Consider the following 15,221-nt stretch of genomic DNA (forward strand, 5'->3'; position numbering starts at 1 on the left):
TGAACTGGAGTGATCCTTTTAAAATGAAAGTCAGATTCTTTTTTGCTCTGTTCAAAGTCCTCCCATCCCACCCAGAATAAAATCTCAATTTCTTAACCACGACCTGGGAAGCCTCCCCGACTCACCCCCACAGCCTCCCGACCTCAGCCCCAACCCTGCATGGGCCTCCCCTCCTCGGGACAGGGCCTTCACCCCGGGCTGCCACCTGCCGGGTGGTGCTCCTCCCTCCGCCACCCACCTGCCCGCCCTCCAGCATTCAGGCTTCTGCTCTCAGGTTACCTCCTCTGAATGCCCTTCCTGCCTGCACCGATTGTAACAGACCCTCCACCCCAGCAGCCCGGCAGGCTTGGTCCCTTTTACTTTCTTTCTCTTCGTAGCATTTACATTACATATTTACTTCTCAATTTGCAATCTGTTCCCTCCTCTTGAATGTAAACACCATGGTGTTGGGAACTTCTTGTGGGTGTTTTTCTTTTTTTTTTTTTTCACTTCTACCTCCTTGCACCCAACCTAGAATGTGGTGAAGAGACGTAATGGCAGTAATAAGCAGTGCTCAGGGAGCCAGGCTCTGTCTGAGACCCGCATGCAGTAAGGAAGCTGGTTTCCTACACCTGCAGTAACAAATTGCTGCCAACTTCGTGCTTAAAACAATGTAAATTTATTATCTTACAGCTTGGGTCATCATAAGTTCAAAATATTGGACTCAAATCAAAGTGTCAGCCGGGCTGCATTTGTGCTAGAGGCTCTAGGGGCAAATCTGTCCCCTGCTCTGTCCAGCTTCTAGAGGCTGCCCGCACTCCTTGGCTTGCGGCCCCTTTCTTCCTCCTCTCTCCTGCCTCCCTCTGATAAGGACCCTGTGATTTCCCTGGGCCCACTCAGATAAGCCAGGATAATCTTCCCATCTCAAGATCCTTAATTTCATCACATCTGCAGAGTTTCTTTGCCAGGTAAGGTAGCGTATTCACAGGTTCCAGTGATTAGGATATGGGTCTCTTGGGGGGTATTATTCTCTATACCACGTTAATCCACTAATCCTTCCAGCAACTTTATAAGGCAGGTACCAATATTACCCCATTTACAGGTGAGAAAACTGAGGCAGAGGGGGTGAAGTCATTGTTCAGGGTCACAGAACTAGTAAGTGGCACCATCCACCTTCCTTAGGATCAGTGTACAATGCATTATTTTTCTTTATTTTGCATACTTTTGCCAGTATAAATGAGTCTCATCCCCAGACGGAGGTACAAGGGCTCTGCACCACCAAACAGCTCACTGGAAGAGAGTGTTAAATTCATGTTGTGGATGTTTTGTTTGTTTTGGACCTTGAAGCCAGAAGTTTCCATGTTTAGCCCTCCTGCTGGGTCTGTTCTGGACACGTAGGAGCCCTGTCACAGTTTCCACCAATCAAGGAATCTCCAGGTCACCAAGGGGAAAGACAGAAGAGGATCTTTAGAGAACACAAAAGGATGCTTATCGGGACTCACTAAGCCTAAAATGTTGCTCCTCATCTAGCCGGTAAACTCCTATCAATCCTTGAGAATTTACTCTCAACGTCACCTCCCCCAGAAGCCCCACTGACCCCTCCAGCAAATACGGAGTCCTTTGTGCCATTACTAGACATCGTGCACACCTGTCTGACAGCACCTGTCACAAGGTAGTAATTATATATTATGTATCTTTCCCCTGCTAGTGAGAGGGTTCCTCGAGGGCAGCACAGGACGCTGCCAGGTGTGCTCCCAGCACCCCTGAATGGGCATCTCCCTTCACGCCCTCTGGCCATGATCTGGCTGCTGTCTACAAAGCCAGCACCAGGACCAACCTCCACTCCCCAGGCTGCACCCCAGGCTCAGAGAGTAGACCCCAGAGGAGAACCATATCCTTCTACGTACTCAGAGATATCAACACCTCATGAGCCCACTTTGCAAAGCAGCGCTGATCCCTGAAGAAAAAGGAGGGAAGTTTTCAGAGGCAGGAGAGAGCAGCAGCAGGGAACCAGCCCCAGCTCCTCTCCCTTTGACAAACATCGGCTCAGCCCCGGGGCTGGGAGAGCGCTACCAGGGCAAGAACTTGAAAGCACCAATTAGGTGACAGGCAGCATGACCAGGGATGTCCAGATTTACATGCATCCGTGGACCCAAAAATCTTCTGATGGAATAATTTTGAAACGATGCCTTAACACTCATCGCTCTGAAAAGCCCGCAACGTGAAGCAGCGCAGCCCTGGAGAGGGAGACAGAATCTCGAAGGCGTCTGCAGGTGCCAGGCCCACATCAAGGGCTCTCTCGGGCCCAACTCTGCTGCATGCGGCCACTCAGCCTTCATGACAAGTAGCATCTGCTGCCACCATTGACAGAGACGGACCACATTTGGGAGGCAAGCTGGCCGGTGGATTGCTTTTTGGAGAGGCAAAGGAGCATGAGGGAGAGAGAAGAGAAACAATCACTTCTTGACCTGTGTCTGTGCCATGCACCCTGCTAAGTTATTTACACCCTCACACCCTCAAACCCACAACAAGGAGAGGAAACTGAGGCTTGGTTTTGCAACTTGTCCAAAGACACAGAGCAGGTAAGTGGCAGAGCTGAGACGTGAGCCCTCACCTGCCCTGTCACCCCCCAGCCCCCTGTTCATTACACTGTCCCACACCCAAAACTCCCAGGCCCTGTCGTCACGAGGCCAGGAGGTGGGAAGGATTCGAGTTGCATCAGAAAGGTGCTGGGCGGCACCCAAGGGTCAGCAGGCCCGGGTTCCGGTCCAGGTTGCAATTGGTGGGTGGCTTTGGGCAGGTCCCCTGAGCTCTGGGGTTTCACGTTCCTCATCTGTCTAGAGGGGAGCTGCCGGCAGATCTGTAAGAGGCCTTCCCGCTCTAACACTCTATGATCTTAGAAACTTACACCCATCTGTTAGGATTTGTCCAGCTACAATTCTGAAAAGAATTATTCCTGCGGATATGAGACTTGGAATGTCAAGACTTTGCAAATGTTACCGTTCCAACAACAATGTGTGCATAGAATATTCCTGGCCGGGAAGAGTGTTCTTAGGGAAGAGCGGAAGTCCGTCTGTCAGCAGTGGGCTTAAATATGGCTGATCAGCGGGCTGGGCGATGGGAGAGGGGAGTCTGGAAAGACTCACATGCTGCTTGAAAAGAAAATGGGTTTTAATGGGACATGCTCACTTGCTCTGAATTTTAACGACTTCTCAAAATGTAATGGGGGGCGGTGGGCGGGAGGAGGAAAGGAAGAGGATTTGTGGAGTGAACAGAGGAAAGAAAGAGAAAGTGATAAAAACAGGACAGAGTCAGTGTCAGGGGTCACTGAACACATCGAGAGATGGCAGAGTCTACAACCGACCTGGCCCCTGGGGAGGGAGGCCCAAAGTTGGCTCTTAAGAATATTATAGCACCACAATGTTTTACTTTAAAAACTGAAAAGCTCTAATCTCTATGATGCAGGTCAATTAGGTAATCTCTCTAGGCCTCAGTTCCCTCCTTTCTGGTGTGAAGAAAAGTTCATATTGCGTAAGAATTTTGTGAGAATAAAATAAAACGACATGTGTGTAACCAGCAGTGTCCGTGGCCTGAAAGTGCTGGCATCCTTCGGGGGCAGCCAACAGCCCCAGTGAGCAGTGGCCTCACCGCAGCAGCAGACAGGGGGGCCAGGCTGTGTGCGGCCGGCTGTCCGTGGTGACAGCCCACAGCGACATGGTCCAGCCAGGGCAGGAGAAGGCTCCTCACAGCCTCCGTCCCTCCCTCCCCACGGTGTTCGGACTGAGACAAACACTCAGAAGGATGGAGAGGCCCCGGCAGAAGCATGGGCTACCCAGTGCCCCCAAACAGAGGGGGCTCAAATCAGTGTTTGTGAGAAAATTACAGCGACATGGTGTCACTTCCCTGCCAAGATGATGAGTGCGGTGTTGCGGGTAAGGACTCTGGACTCCAGGGCTGGGGTTTCATTCCCGTCATGGCTCACTCCAGCTGGGTAACAGGAGAGTTAATAAAGGGATTTTTTCCTTTGTTACCACAGCGTGGACTGGGTTTAGGAAAAAACAACAAAGGATGGGTGGGACCTCAAAGCTAGTCACAGCAGGGGGCTGTTGGGGCCCTGAAGGCCGAGGAGGGGGCTGGTGACTAGAACGCCGAGAGTCAGCTCCCGAGAGAAGACGAAACCATCAAACTAGTCCAGGCCTTTGGGGACGGAGGGCGAGGGCAGAAGGCAGGGGGAGTCCAGCCTGGGGCTCCGCCTGGCACGGGGGGCCAAAACCGAAGCCAGGGGCCTGCCTGCTGTAGAAACATAGTGCCCAACACCGCTTGTAGCTAAGGAAACTGAGGGTAGAGGGGATAAGTATGTGAATCATTAGAGACACAGATGAGACCAGAACCCAGCAGGGTTTGGGCTACAATCCCCAAAGACACAATCTCAAAAGATCGAAATCCCAAAAATATGATTCTGGAAAAATATAATTTAAAAAATTCATATAAAAACATGACAGAACACGTCATAGGCCACTTCACACAATAAAATAGGCAGTAATAATATACAAATATTTGCAAGCATAAGCACTCAGGTATACTAACAACAGTCACATGAGTACAATAGTTATGTGCAGATGAACTGTATTCATAAAGAAATGGAAGGAAGGAAGGAAGGCAGGGAGGTGGGGAGGGAGAGAGGAGAAAAACAGAAGAAAAGAAAGAAGGAGGGGTCAAAACGTGCAATGTATAAAAGCACATCACTGTGGTTGGTAATTGTGTGCTCAGATCACTTTGTAACTGCGGTCATGTGAAATACCATGACAAATAACCTAAGTCTTTTGACGAGATCAATCAAAATCTTCGATGGGTCACCACTGCATATGCAGTCACCCAGAGAGACAAGATCCTGAGAAATTTTATCTTTTCACAAATGTAGATGTACAAAAAGGACATCTCTTCATTTATTGAGAAAGTTGCAATGTTTTTTCGCACATGCACAAAGCCTACACACAAAGTCCACGTGTGAGATTGTACTTTTGTGGTGTCAAATTTGCAATAAATGCATAAAACAATTAGAACTCTCTAAAATTAGTCTTTACAAAATTTACTCCTCCAGTATTGGCAATGGTGTGAAGATGAAATGCATAGCATAGCAGATTGGCACTGTGTATGAAGGGGCAGAAGTCGCACACGATTGAGTAATTTGGCACGGGAGGTTTCTTCTATTTTTCACCTGCATTTTCACATCATCTAAGATCTTGAAAACACTCACTGCACTTGCATTTGGAGAGTGAGTGTGGTCTGCAAATTCTGTAAGTATACACTGTCCATTTGAAAGTCTGGTTGTTGCTTGGCCATTGCAATTAAGCAATTTTATGCTTTTGCAGCACCAATAATAATTAGCTTTTAAACATTTATTTTCACCATTAAGTAGCCTCATGCACTTAACTTATCATGGCCTTTCTGAGGTGGAAGCTTTCCACATATCTCTTCCATTGAGTTGTAGGGAATGCAACACAAAGGAATGATGTTTGGCTTCCCCAGTACCAAATCTGTACAAGTCAGGGTTCTCCAGAGCAACACAACCAAGAGGGTGTGTATATACATATATGAGAGGGGACTGAGTAGGGGAACTGGCTCTTGTGATTACTGTGTCTGAGAAATCCCATGACAGGCTGTCTGCAAGCTAGAGACCCCGGATGCTGGGATCGAAGCTCTGTCCAAGTCTGAAGGCCTCAGAACCAGGGAAGCTGACGGTGTCACACTCAGTGCAAGGCTGAAAGCCCCAGGGCCTGGAGGGGCCTCTGGTGTAAGTCCCGGAGTCCAGAGCCTGAAGTTCCGAGGTCCAAAGCAGCAGAAGAGAAGTCTGTCCCAGCTGTCAGAGGGAGACCAGGTCGCCTTCCATATTTGTTTTCTCTGGGTCCCGGCCGATCGCATGGTGGCCACCAACAGTGAGGGCAGATCTTCCCCACCTGGTCCACTCAGACTCACGCACTAATTGCCTCTGGAACCACCCAAAAGAATGCTTTATCAGGTTCCTAGGTGTTTCTTAGTCCAGTCAAGTTGACACTTAAAATTAAGTCCACAAGCCCACCCCTTGTCAACCAATACGAGTCTCCTTAAACCATACTTAATTTCCACATAAAGACAACAGCAAGGTAATAGTTCCACCTAACATGATGCAACTAACAAGATGCAATAATCTTGCATAAAACTAAAATGTACCAATCCCTTTCCCAGAATTATGGCTTTTAGACCACCACACTCGGCACTTCTCTCAGTCTATAGTGTGGTCTAAATGCCTCCTTGAAATCAGTATCAGCACTATCTGTGCATAGCACTTACCCTGTGCCAGGCACTGTTCTAATAACTCATTTGAATGCTCACAACAACTCCTTAAGGTGGGTACTACTATTACCCCCACTTTACAGATGAGAAAACTGAGGCACAAAGAGGTAAAGCCACTTGCTAAGGTTACACTGACTACTAAGTGGCAGAACTGAGGTTTGAATCCCAAAGATTTTGTCCCCAGATCTGTGATATTAATCTCTAAGGGATAAGGGTTAGAGGGGGACCCTTGAGGAAACTGAGGGGGACTGTCACTGTTACCGAGGTAACAGGACCCCAGGTAACTAACTCCTTTGCAATGTGGCATTGGCTGTCCTCACCCCACCAGGTGCCTGCAGCTCACCCTTCAAGGTGGGCCCTGGGGCGATCTGCCACTCCCCTTCCCCCAGCCCACTCTCTCCTCAGAGGGAACCCCGCCAGCCTGCATATCTTCTGGCCAGCCCGCTGCCATGTAAAGTGCCATCTGTATACAGTAAGGGCTCCACATGTTTCCCATCAGTTCAACTCTCAGGCTGCATGTCCTGGGAACGCCATAGACCCCTTAATTCTACTCCAAGGAGGGTCACAGGACAGAGTGGTGAATCCTTGAATAGCTTGAGCTCTGCAGCCAGTGTCAAAACTTGATAAGTCACTTGGTGCTTTGACTGATATCTAAGAGCCCATCCTGGGACACAACACAGACTCAAAGCTCTGCTTCTCACCCAGCCACCTTCTGTCTGTTCTTTTCCACTGGAGGCCTTGCCTTTTGACCGAGTCACCAATGCTGGCAGTGTGTCAGTCATTCCTGTGTCCTCACTCCCTGCCTTGCCCAGGGAAAGGATTCTGTGTCAGAGATGAGGAAACAAGGATGAAGCAATAAGAGGGCATGTGGCGGGCAGAGCTCTTCCACAACTGCCAACTTACCAGCACAACCAACTTGGAAGTCAGCCAACAACAAGGACCAAGAGTATTTACTGATCTTTTAATACAGGCCGGGCTCTGTTAAAAGTGCTTTTCGTGGATTACTTATACACAGGTCTTGTCAATCTCTAGTCTGCAATTGAGGAAACCGAGGTTGAAAGAGAGTAAGTAATTCACCCAACGTGCCAGGGTTTAAACCCAGGTGCTACTGAGTCTCAGCCACTCTGACATTGTAACTCCTTAGGGAACAGAGGACTTGCTGTGTCTGGCTAAGCTATTTGGATTTCATGATGACAATGGTGGTACTTTTTGAAATTTCAAATAGAATTTGGTGATAGTCATATTTCTCTTAAAAAGAATGGCCGTGGGTGGATCATTGAGGAGGGGACACTTAGAGACAGGGAGGCCAGTTGGGAGGCTGTGGTGATAATCGAGGGTTGACTAGAAAAGACCACCTGCACAAGAGCAGTGGCAGAAGGTGGTGAAGAGGAAGCAGACTGAAGAGATACTGGAGGTAGAATGAGCCGTGTTGGGTGGGCGTAAGTGGAAAGTGCTCAGGGAAGGAGGAAGTTTAGGATCACTCCCAGATGTCTGGTTTGAGAAGCTGCATAGATAAACGGATCACCAACTGGGAAGAGATGACAACAAGGGGGCAGATAGGAAGGCCTTGGAGGGAGATTAGGGAGATTAATGGATTCTGTTTGGGACTTATTGAGTTCAAGGTACCCACAGGACATTCAGATGGAAATGCCGCCCCCACTGCCCACCCTTGAAGGATCTGAGCTGGAGATCAGACTTGGAGGTTGCCAATTTTACATTCATGGACTAAACACACTGCAGTTTATGAGCTCACCCAGGGAAACTGTGGTGAGTGACACAAGGAGGCCAAGGATGTGATCTTTAGCGTCCATGCTTAAGGGCAAGCTGTGGGAGCAGAACCAGCCTGGAGGACTGGGAAGGAAGGGTCAGAGCAATGGGAGAGTGAAGACGATTTCCAGAAGGGAGTGGTTGACTGTGTCAAATGTCAAGGTCAAGTGGAGGAAGACAGAAATATGTCCACTGGATCTGCCCATTTTGGGAATCTTTGTCAGAGCTTTGCCAGAACATTATCAGTGAAACGGTGAAGGAAAAAGATCACCCCACAGGAAGCTCCTGGAGTCTAACACAGTTGCAGCTCTAGGGACATGACCCTGGTTTGAGCCTCGGTGGAAGGCCAAGCAGACACTCCTTGCTCTGACACACCCCACTCCTCTGAAACACTCAGTTCCCACACTTGAGACCCCGTTTGACTTCTCAATTGGTGTCTTCAGCATTCATCTATGGGTTGGAACCTCCCAAAAATGTCCCTCTTCCTAAAACATGCTGCTTCCACCCTCACCAACTGTTGGGAAAACTGAAATTCCATGCCCTTTATTAGATGCAGGGAAGGCTGAGTTCAAATCTGGACTTTACCTTCAATAGCTGTGTGTCCATGGGCGGTGACTTACCCAGTGTATAAAGTAGGCTAATAAGACCATTATGGCAGGGTTGGTTTGAGGAATAAATGAGATAACCCCTAGGGGAAATTGCCTCCCTCCTAACAGGCTCAGGAAAGGTTTTCCTTTAGCTCAAGTTCTCTCCAGGCCCTAAGAATGTCTGCAGCCCAGGGAAGAAGAGCCTGGGTTTATCTAACCTTTTCTTAGAGAGTTATTTTATGGGGGTGAAGGATAAGAGGACAATACGTTAATGGGAGCTTGCAGAGTTAGGAAGGAGTCACCGAAAACAAATATTTCCGTTGCTTTTATGTCAGGCCTGCCTCATCCCAGCAGCTGTCTGCTGTCGGCCAACACTGAGTGACAGGCGATTCTGCTCACTCCTCGGCCTCCCTGAGTGCCACTCTGGCCCTAGAAGAGGATGTAGCAGACACTCCAGGGCTCACCTGTGGCCTTTACCACCTCCGTGCATACCAGCCAGACTTTGCATGGCCAGAGTTCCCCATGGCTCCTGTGGTTCTAAACCATGGTGGTTCTGTCCCCCCAGGAGTATTTGGCAATGTCTGGAGACATTTTTAATTGTCACAACCCATGAAGCAGGGAGTGCTACCAGCACCTAGTGGGTAGAGGCCAGGGATGCTGCTAAACCTCCTGCAATTCACAGAACAGCGCCCACAACGAAGAATTACCTGGCTGAAAATGTCACTAGTACTAAGGGCAGGAAGCCCTCCCTGCAGTATTAAAGTCTTCTTGGCCCCAAGCTTGATGGGGCTCCCTTTCGTGGCCTCCCTCCCCTCCTCCACCCCCGGTCTCATCTCCCTGCTCCTCTACTGGGGTATCCAGGGTTCCTCCCGATTGAGCCCCTGCACTCGAATCACTGTTGCAGGGTGAGCTTCTGGGGATCCCTGAACAAGACACACCCTGTGCTGTCTCTGGTCTGGGTAAGGTGCAACTTACCTCCTACTGCCACTGGAAAACGTGCTCCCCCCCACGAGGGAAAAACAGGCTTTTCACATATGTACAGAGCAAAGATGAAAGTCCAAATGAAAATAACACAAACAGTAACCCCTTAGGACACACTCCAAGGAACACTAACAAGAGCAGAGGCTGGATTTGGGCAGAGTCGACCTCAGCATGTGTCCTGGAGGCGAGTGTGAGGCCAGGCTCAAAGCAACGAGTGGGGCGAGTCGGTAGCAAGGAGGAGAAAGGGCTTTCTGAGAAGATTCAGCGCCAGATCCCACCCCTAGGCCGCAACACCCGGGGCTGCTTTCCCTTCCAAGGCGAGGCTCCCAGGGCACCGTGGGAATCGTGAAAACAGTACAGATCATTACAGGGCCCCATACAGCCCAGAACGTCCCTCCTCCCTGTGCACTTCCTCCTTGTGGGAGGGAACAAAATGGCTGCAAATGTGTCCAACGTGAAGGGAAATCTTTGCTGGTGTCACGGCCCGGGGATTACATCTGCCTACAGTTACAGGATGTATCACTTGCAGAGAATTCCTTCTACAACATACTGAACCAAAAAAAAAAAAAGTATTAAATAGCTGGCTATATTTGATCTGTATTTTTCATTCTTTTTTTCCCCTCCTGTGGTTTTTCACCAAAGTCTACTTTGACGTGCCATTAAAAGAAAACCCTATGTATATGAGCAATAGATTTAAAAAGGAAAAAAAGAAACTAATATATCGAACAACTCAACGTATACAATTTGGAAGAAGTAACCGGATCCTCTGCTCTGGCAGGCTGTAAACTGGGCCAGGGAGGGACATTGTTTTTCTTTTGGTCATTCTGCCAAGTTAAAAAGGAAGTTGGAGATTAGAACAAAATATTTAAATCAAAAACGAATCCTTCAATGAAAGTTGCCTGATCCCCTTTACTACCACCCCTGCCTCCTTCCCCCTTATTGGAAGCATATTTCTCTCTGCAAAGAAGTGGTGCATTGTTGCTGAATAGAAGGGGGACAGCCCCCGGGGGAGACACATCGATCTCATCATTTTAAAAGTGAGAGATAAATGACCTAAGGCCTCTTCCCAATCAAATGCTGTTTCTGCACATTCTCAGAATAAATGGCACAGTTTTCCCCAGTGAGCAGGGAGCTCTCGCTCCTTGGCTGAGTTTGCCTATGCTGGTCATGAGTCCCGGGCCCTGGGACAAGGGAAAGGGCAACTAAAATGGACATATCTGTGACACCAGGGCACCGAATTGTTCTTTGAAACCCAGGCAAGATCTTAACTCTTCCTAATGGTCCTGTATTAAGATTCAGTATTTTGATTTCTTGAAATCTCCCTCAAATTTACTGGAAGAGATGGATAGGTAGTATAGGTTCTGCAAGTAACTATTGTAGGAAAAAGTCTAAGAAACAAGACAGAAGAAACAAAGCCACATCTGATCACCAAAGATCTCCAGCACTGCAACCTACTTGTCCTTCCTCAGAGGGTAAATGTGGCCCTTTCGGTGCTGAGTGCACTTAATCCATGTTTAAAATAACAATACAAAACAAATAATGTGGTGGCACTTTTGGACACCTTTTATTTCCAAGAATGGTTTTACTAAATCTGCTATCATCTTCCCAACTGGCCTGGTTCTACATACTTCCGTACTCATCCTCATTCTGTGATCTTGCAAAATTAGTTTATCGATCACTCTTCACCACCCTAAATAAATGTTGGTAATGTAGTTCCCCGATATAAATCATATAGTCGTAATAAATTAACAACAGAATCATCCAAGACACAAAAACAAGGATACATTGATGGCATTAATAATAGCATGAAAATATATAATAATGATTTTGTTCTTCAGAGGCAAGAGTGAGTTGTATTACACAATGGATTTTACAATAAACATTTGCAAAAAATATGTATTTTGATAGTGAACAATTATATAGAACCCATACGTATCCTGATTTTTCCCCAAACTCTCTGGCTTCACCATCCTGTGGCCTTGTGTATTTCAACACTGATCTTGGATCAGAGATGACCTGGGCTTATTACACTTCCCTGGTTGAACACTCACCCAATACCTGTGCAAGCAACCTAGAAGCCTGGCCCTGCCCCTTGCAAGCACTAAATACTATAGGAGGAGGTTTTGAAATGGGAAAACAGCATCACCATCAAAGGATCCTTGCTAGGCCTACAGACGGGCACCTACCAGTAGGTGCCTTCTCCTTGGTGCATTTTGCTCACCTACAGCCTGTCCTCAGCAGGAGGAAGCACTCTTTTTTTTATAGTACATTTAGAGGGTACAAGTTGAACTCCGTTACATGTATATACTTTAGTGGGAAAGTCTGAAAAGCGCTTAGTTTATACACTATGTGTGTATGCGTGTGTTTCTTCTTTCTGATCTTCTTCAATGAACTATTACAAATGATAACAAAAAGAGTGTTACTTTCCAAGACACTTTCCCTTGGAGCCTCTCTCTTGTTCTTAGATGTAAACTGCATTACCACCTCACCCCTGGAGAAATCGCAGGTCTCCACACCATTCCTAGCTCGCCTGCTTGACAGTTGTTGATGGCACTTGCTCAAAATATCTGTATTGCATTCCCAAGCAACCCAGGGACTGAGCTAGATGCTCTGCCCAGACTTTTCATTTAATCCTTTAACATCTTGCCTTCAGGAGTTAGAATTCACTTTATTTTGCATAGGAAGAAGCTGAGGCTCAGAAAAATCAGGTGACTTGTTCAAGGTCCCTGGGGAACAAAATGCCTTCAACCTTTCTGTCTTTGCTCAAGCTGGTCCTGCCCAGAAGCCCTCCCTGCCACCGGGCCTGCAGAGGCTGTCCATTAGGTTGGTGGTGGCCTCTTCTCTGGGCCAGAATTCTCAGGATCCTTTTCGAAAGCGCTTTCTCTTTCAAGCCCCATTTCTGGTCGTCTTGTTCCCGCCTCACACCTGCCTGGCTGCAGCAGGCTCTCTGGTCTAAGCTGGTTGCCTCCTTGACTATACGTCTGCGCCTCTAACCCACTGGAGCCCGTCCACTGCCAGCTCACTCTCCCGAAACGCTGCCTGGATCCCTCCAGCTTCCCAAGAGCCTTGCTCCATCAAGAACTAACTGAGCGAGTCTGGGAAAGTCATTAAAACCCTCTGGCAGTTTCTTCACAATTATAATAGGCACAATAATCTCAGATTTATCTCTGGAAGAAAACTAAAGTGAATATTGAATGAGACTCAGAAAGTGGGCTTTTGGGGACAAAATTCCCATGCCAGATTTTATCTTCAAAATGCCCCTGAAATGCAAATTTTCATCCAAACTTGCTCAAAATGTGGTGTTTCTGGATTGGAATCCAATGACAAATTTTTCCTCCAAAATTTCCCCCTCTGCCCACAAAAAAAATGAAAGTTGGTCAATCAACTTTTCCCTGCAAAACCTGAGTTTATAGTTTGTGTTCCAGAAGGTGTAGCCAAGAATTATGCTCAATAAGAAACTCTGCATTTCTCACATGTGAAATCATCAGTAGGGCTATTTTGATAAAGAGTCTTATTTTTAATACCAAGCATCATGTTTAATTAATCCAATCCTAGTTTTCTGGGTTAAGTGATATTCACTAAAGTAGCCAAAAAGAAAAAAAAGTTTTGGAAGCAAAAATTATTGAAAATCCTGGTACTCAGACTGGTTCAGATCAAAACAAGTACTAAAAATCTTCAGTGCCTTCTCTTTATCGTTAAACAAAAGCCCTGACTCCTTAGCCTGGCTTTCCCAGTCCACTCCCAGCCTCAGTCTACCCTACCCACCTCAAGTTCCTTTTCTCCTACAGGAACCATTTGCTCTAGACACTCTGGATTCATTTGCACTCTTCTAAAAGCCTCTTCAGTTTCTTTGCTCCATGTTCTCCCTCAGCCCTTTTCCCTGTACCCAAATGCCTCCCCCACTCCCCACATCGACTTAGTTGGCCAAATCCAACTGGTTCAAACCTCTACTTCTTCTGTGAAATCTGCCCTGAACACACCAGTCTGAACAGATCTCTCCTTCCTCTGCACGCCTGTGGCAAGCTCACGTGCTTACTCACCCTGTGCTTCTGCCTTCTGATACTTCTCCAGTGTCATCCTGAACTATCTCCAAACGTCTTTCCTTGTTATATTTTAATGTTTGGTGCCCCATTCTGCTTTTATACCCTACACACACAGTAGCCACTCATTATAACCCTGATGCTTAGATATGACCCACATGCTTGCAAACTACTCCCTCAGAAGACATATTTCTTATACATAAAGCAAGGGAATTGTACAAATTCACCCCCATCAAATACTTTTGGCTAAAAAAAAAAAAAAAAAGGAGTATCTTTCCACAGTCTCAACGGAAACTGCATGTGAATGTGTGTTTGGGGTACAGAAGCAGAGAGCGGCTTGTTAATTTTAAAGCCACATAGCATGTTTGGCTAAGACTGTGACTCCATTTGTGTATTTCAACCACGTAAAATACACCCTGGGATTCTGGACTGAGAAAAATAGCCATATAAGGAGAAAACAAGGCATTCCCTATAGCTGCTCTTGTAAAACACTCTATGATTTAACCCTCTGCTCGGACAGATCCAAGCTTCTGCACTTTACAACTGCAAACAATCAAATTCCTGGGAGGAGCTCAGCGTGTGACCTGCACCATTGGGCACAAACGATCACAAACAAAACCTGACAGGTCACACACAGGGCAGCATGACCAAAGCCTTGCAGCTGCCTGCTTTTCTCTCCGCGGTGGGCCGTCCCAGCCAGAGCAGGCACCAAGATGAGCTCCAGCCCAGAGACAATTCTGAGGGCTCATTAATCCTTCTGTCCTTCAAGAACACAGGGATCTGGGGTCTGCCTCCACATTCCAGGTGACAGTCCATCAATCTGCAGAATCCCTCCATCAGGGAGGTGCAGGAGCCCAGAAGGGGGTCAGGATAAGGAAAGAGGGGCTCCAGGAACAGCAGCCAGATGCAGGACCAGCCAACTGTTGGCCCACCTCCAACACGCTGCCCGGCCCCACGGCCCAGTGTGTGCCCGGCTGGGGGCCCTGCGCTGTGCAGAGGACGGATTACAGAGCAGGGGACTGACAGAGAACCCAGCTGGCATTAATAATAGCTCTATGAGATACAGCTTTCTAGATGGCAAATCTGAGGTTCTGAGAGGTTCCAATGTCCCTTACACCCAATGAGTGGGCTGTGATTAGTAATAAACTTTTATGCTGTGGCAGACACTGCTCATTTTCTTCTGTTACCCAGTCTAACCTTCTTCCCTCTGGCAATAGGATGACACCCCCCCCCACACACACAAACACACACACACACACACACACACACACACACACACACACACACACACACACACACAAAGGAGCAAGGAAGATGGCTGCCCAGCTGGAGATACTATTTCCCAGACTCCCGGTGGCCATGTGGCTCATTTCAAAGGAGAGGGACATGAGGGAAAGTAATGTGTACAAATTCTGGGTCACATCTTTTAAACGTAGCTGCTTGCCCTTCCCATGGGCTGGAATGCAGATGTGGGGATGAGGAGGACAACCCTCGGGATGGTTGAGCAACAGGAGAAAGCTGGAGGACTTTATAG

The 15,221-nt window shown here is 47.7% G+C and overlaps 1 protein-coding gene and 1 long non-coding RNA gene across 2 annotated transcripts in view; both read right to left on the minus strand.

Annotated features, from left to right (window-relative positions):
• Window positions 1-5,779: 5,779 nt before the first annotated feature.
• LOC123646289 lies at window positions 5,780-7,238 on the minus strand. Its single transcript, XR_006737859.1, has 3 exons — window positions 7,216-7,238; window positions 7,014-7,134; window positions 5,780-5,968 (listed from the first exon to the last, which is right to left on the minus strand). It is a non-coding gene; the product is annotated as an uncharacterized LOC123646289 (long non-coding RNA).
• A 78-nt stretch (window positions 7,239-7,316) lies between these two features.
• Window positions 7,317-15,221, minus strand: part of CCDC171 (coiled-coil domain containing 171) — a 367,143-nt gene continuing 359,238 nt past the window's right edge. The window contains exon 26 of the transcript XR_006737860.1: window positions 7,317-7,345. The gene's annotated coding sequence lies outside the window, so the exon portion shown is untranslated. The remainder of the gene's footprint in view (window positions 7,346-15,221) is intronic.

The sequence above is a fragment of the Lemur catta genome, chromosome 10, assembly GCF_020740605.2.
Source record: "Lemur catta isolate mLemCat1 chromosome 10, mLemCat1.pri, whole genome shotgun sequence".
NCBI classification, from domain to species: Eukaryota; Metazoa; Chordata; class Mammalia; order Primates; family Lemuridae; genus Lemur; species Lemur catta.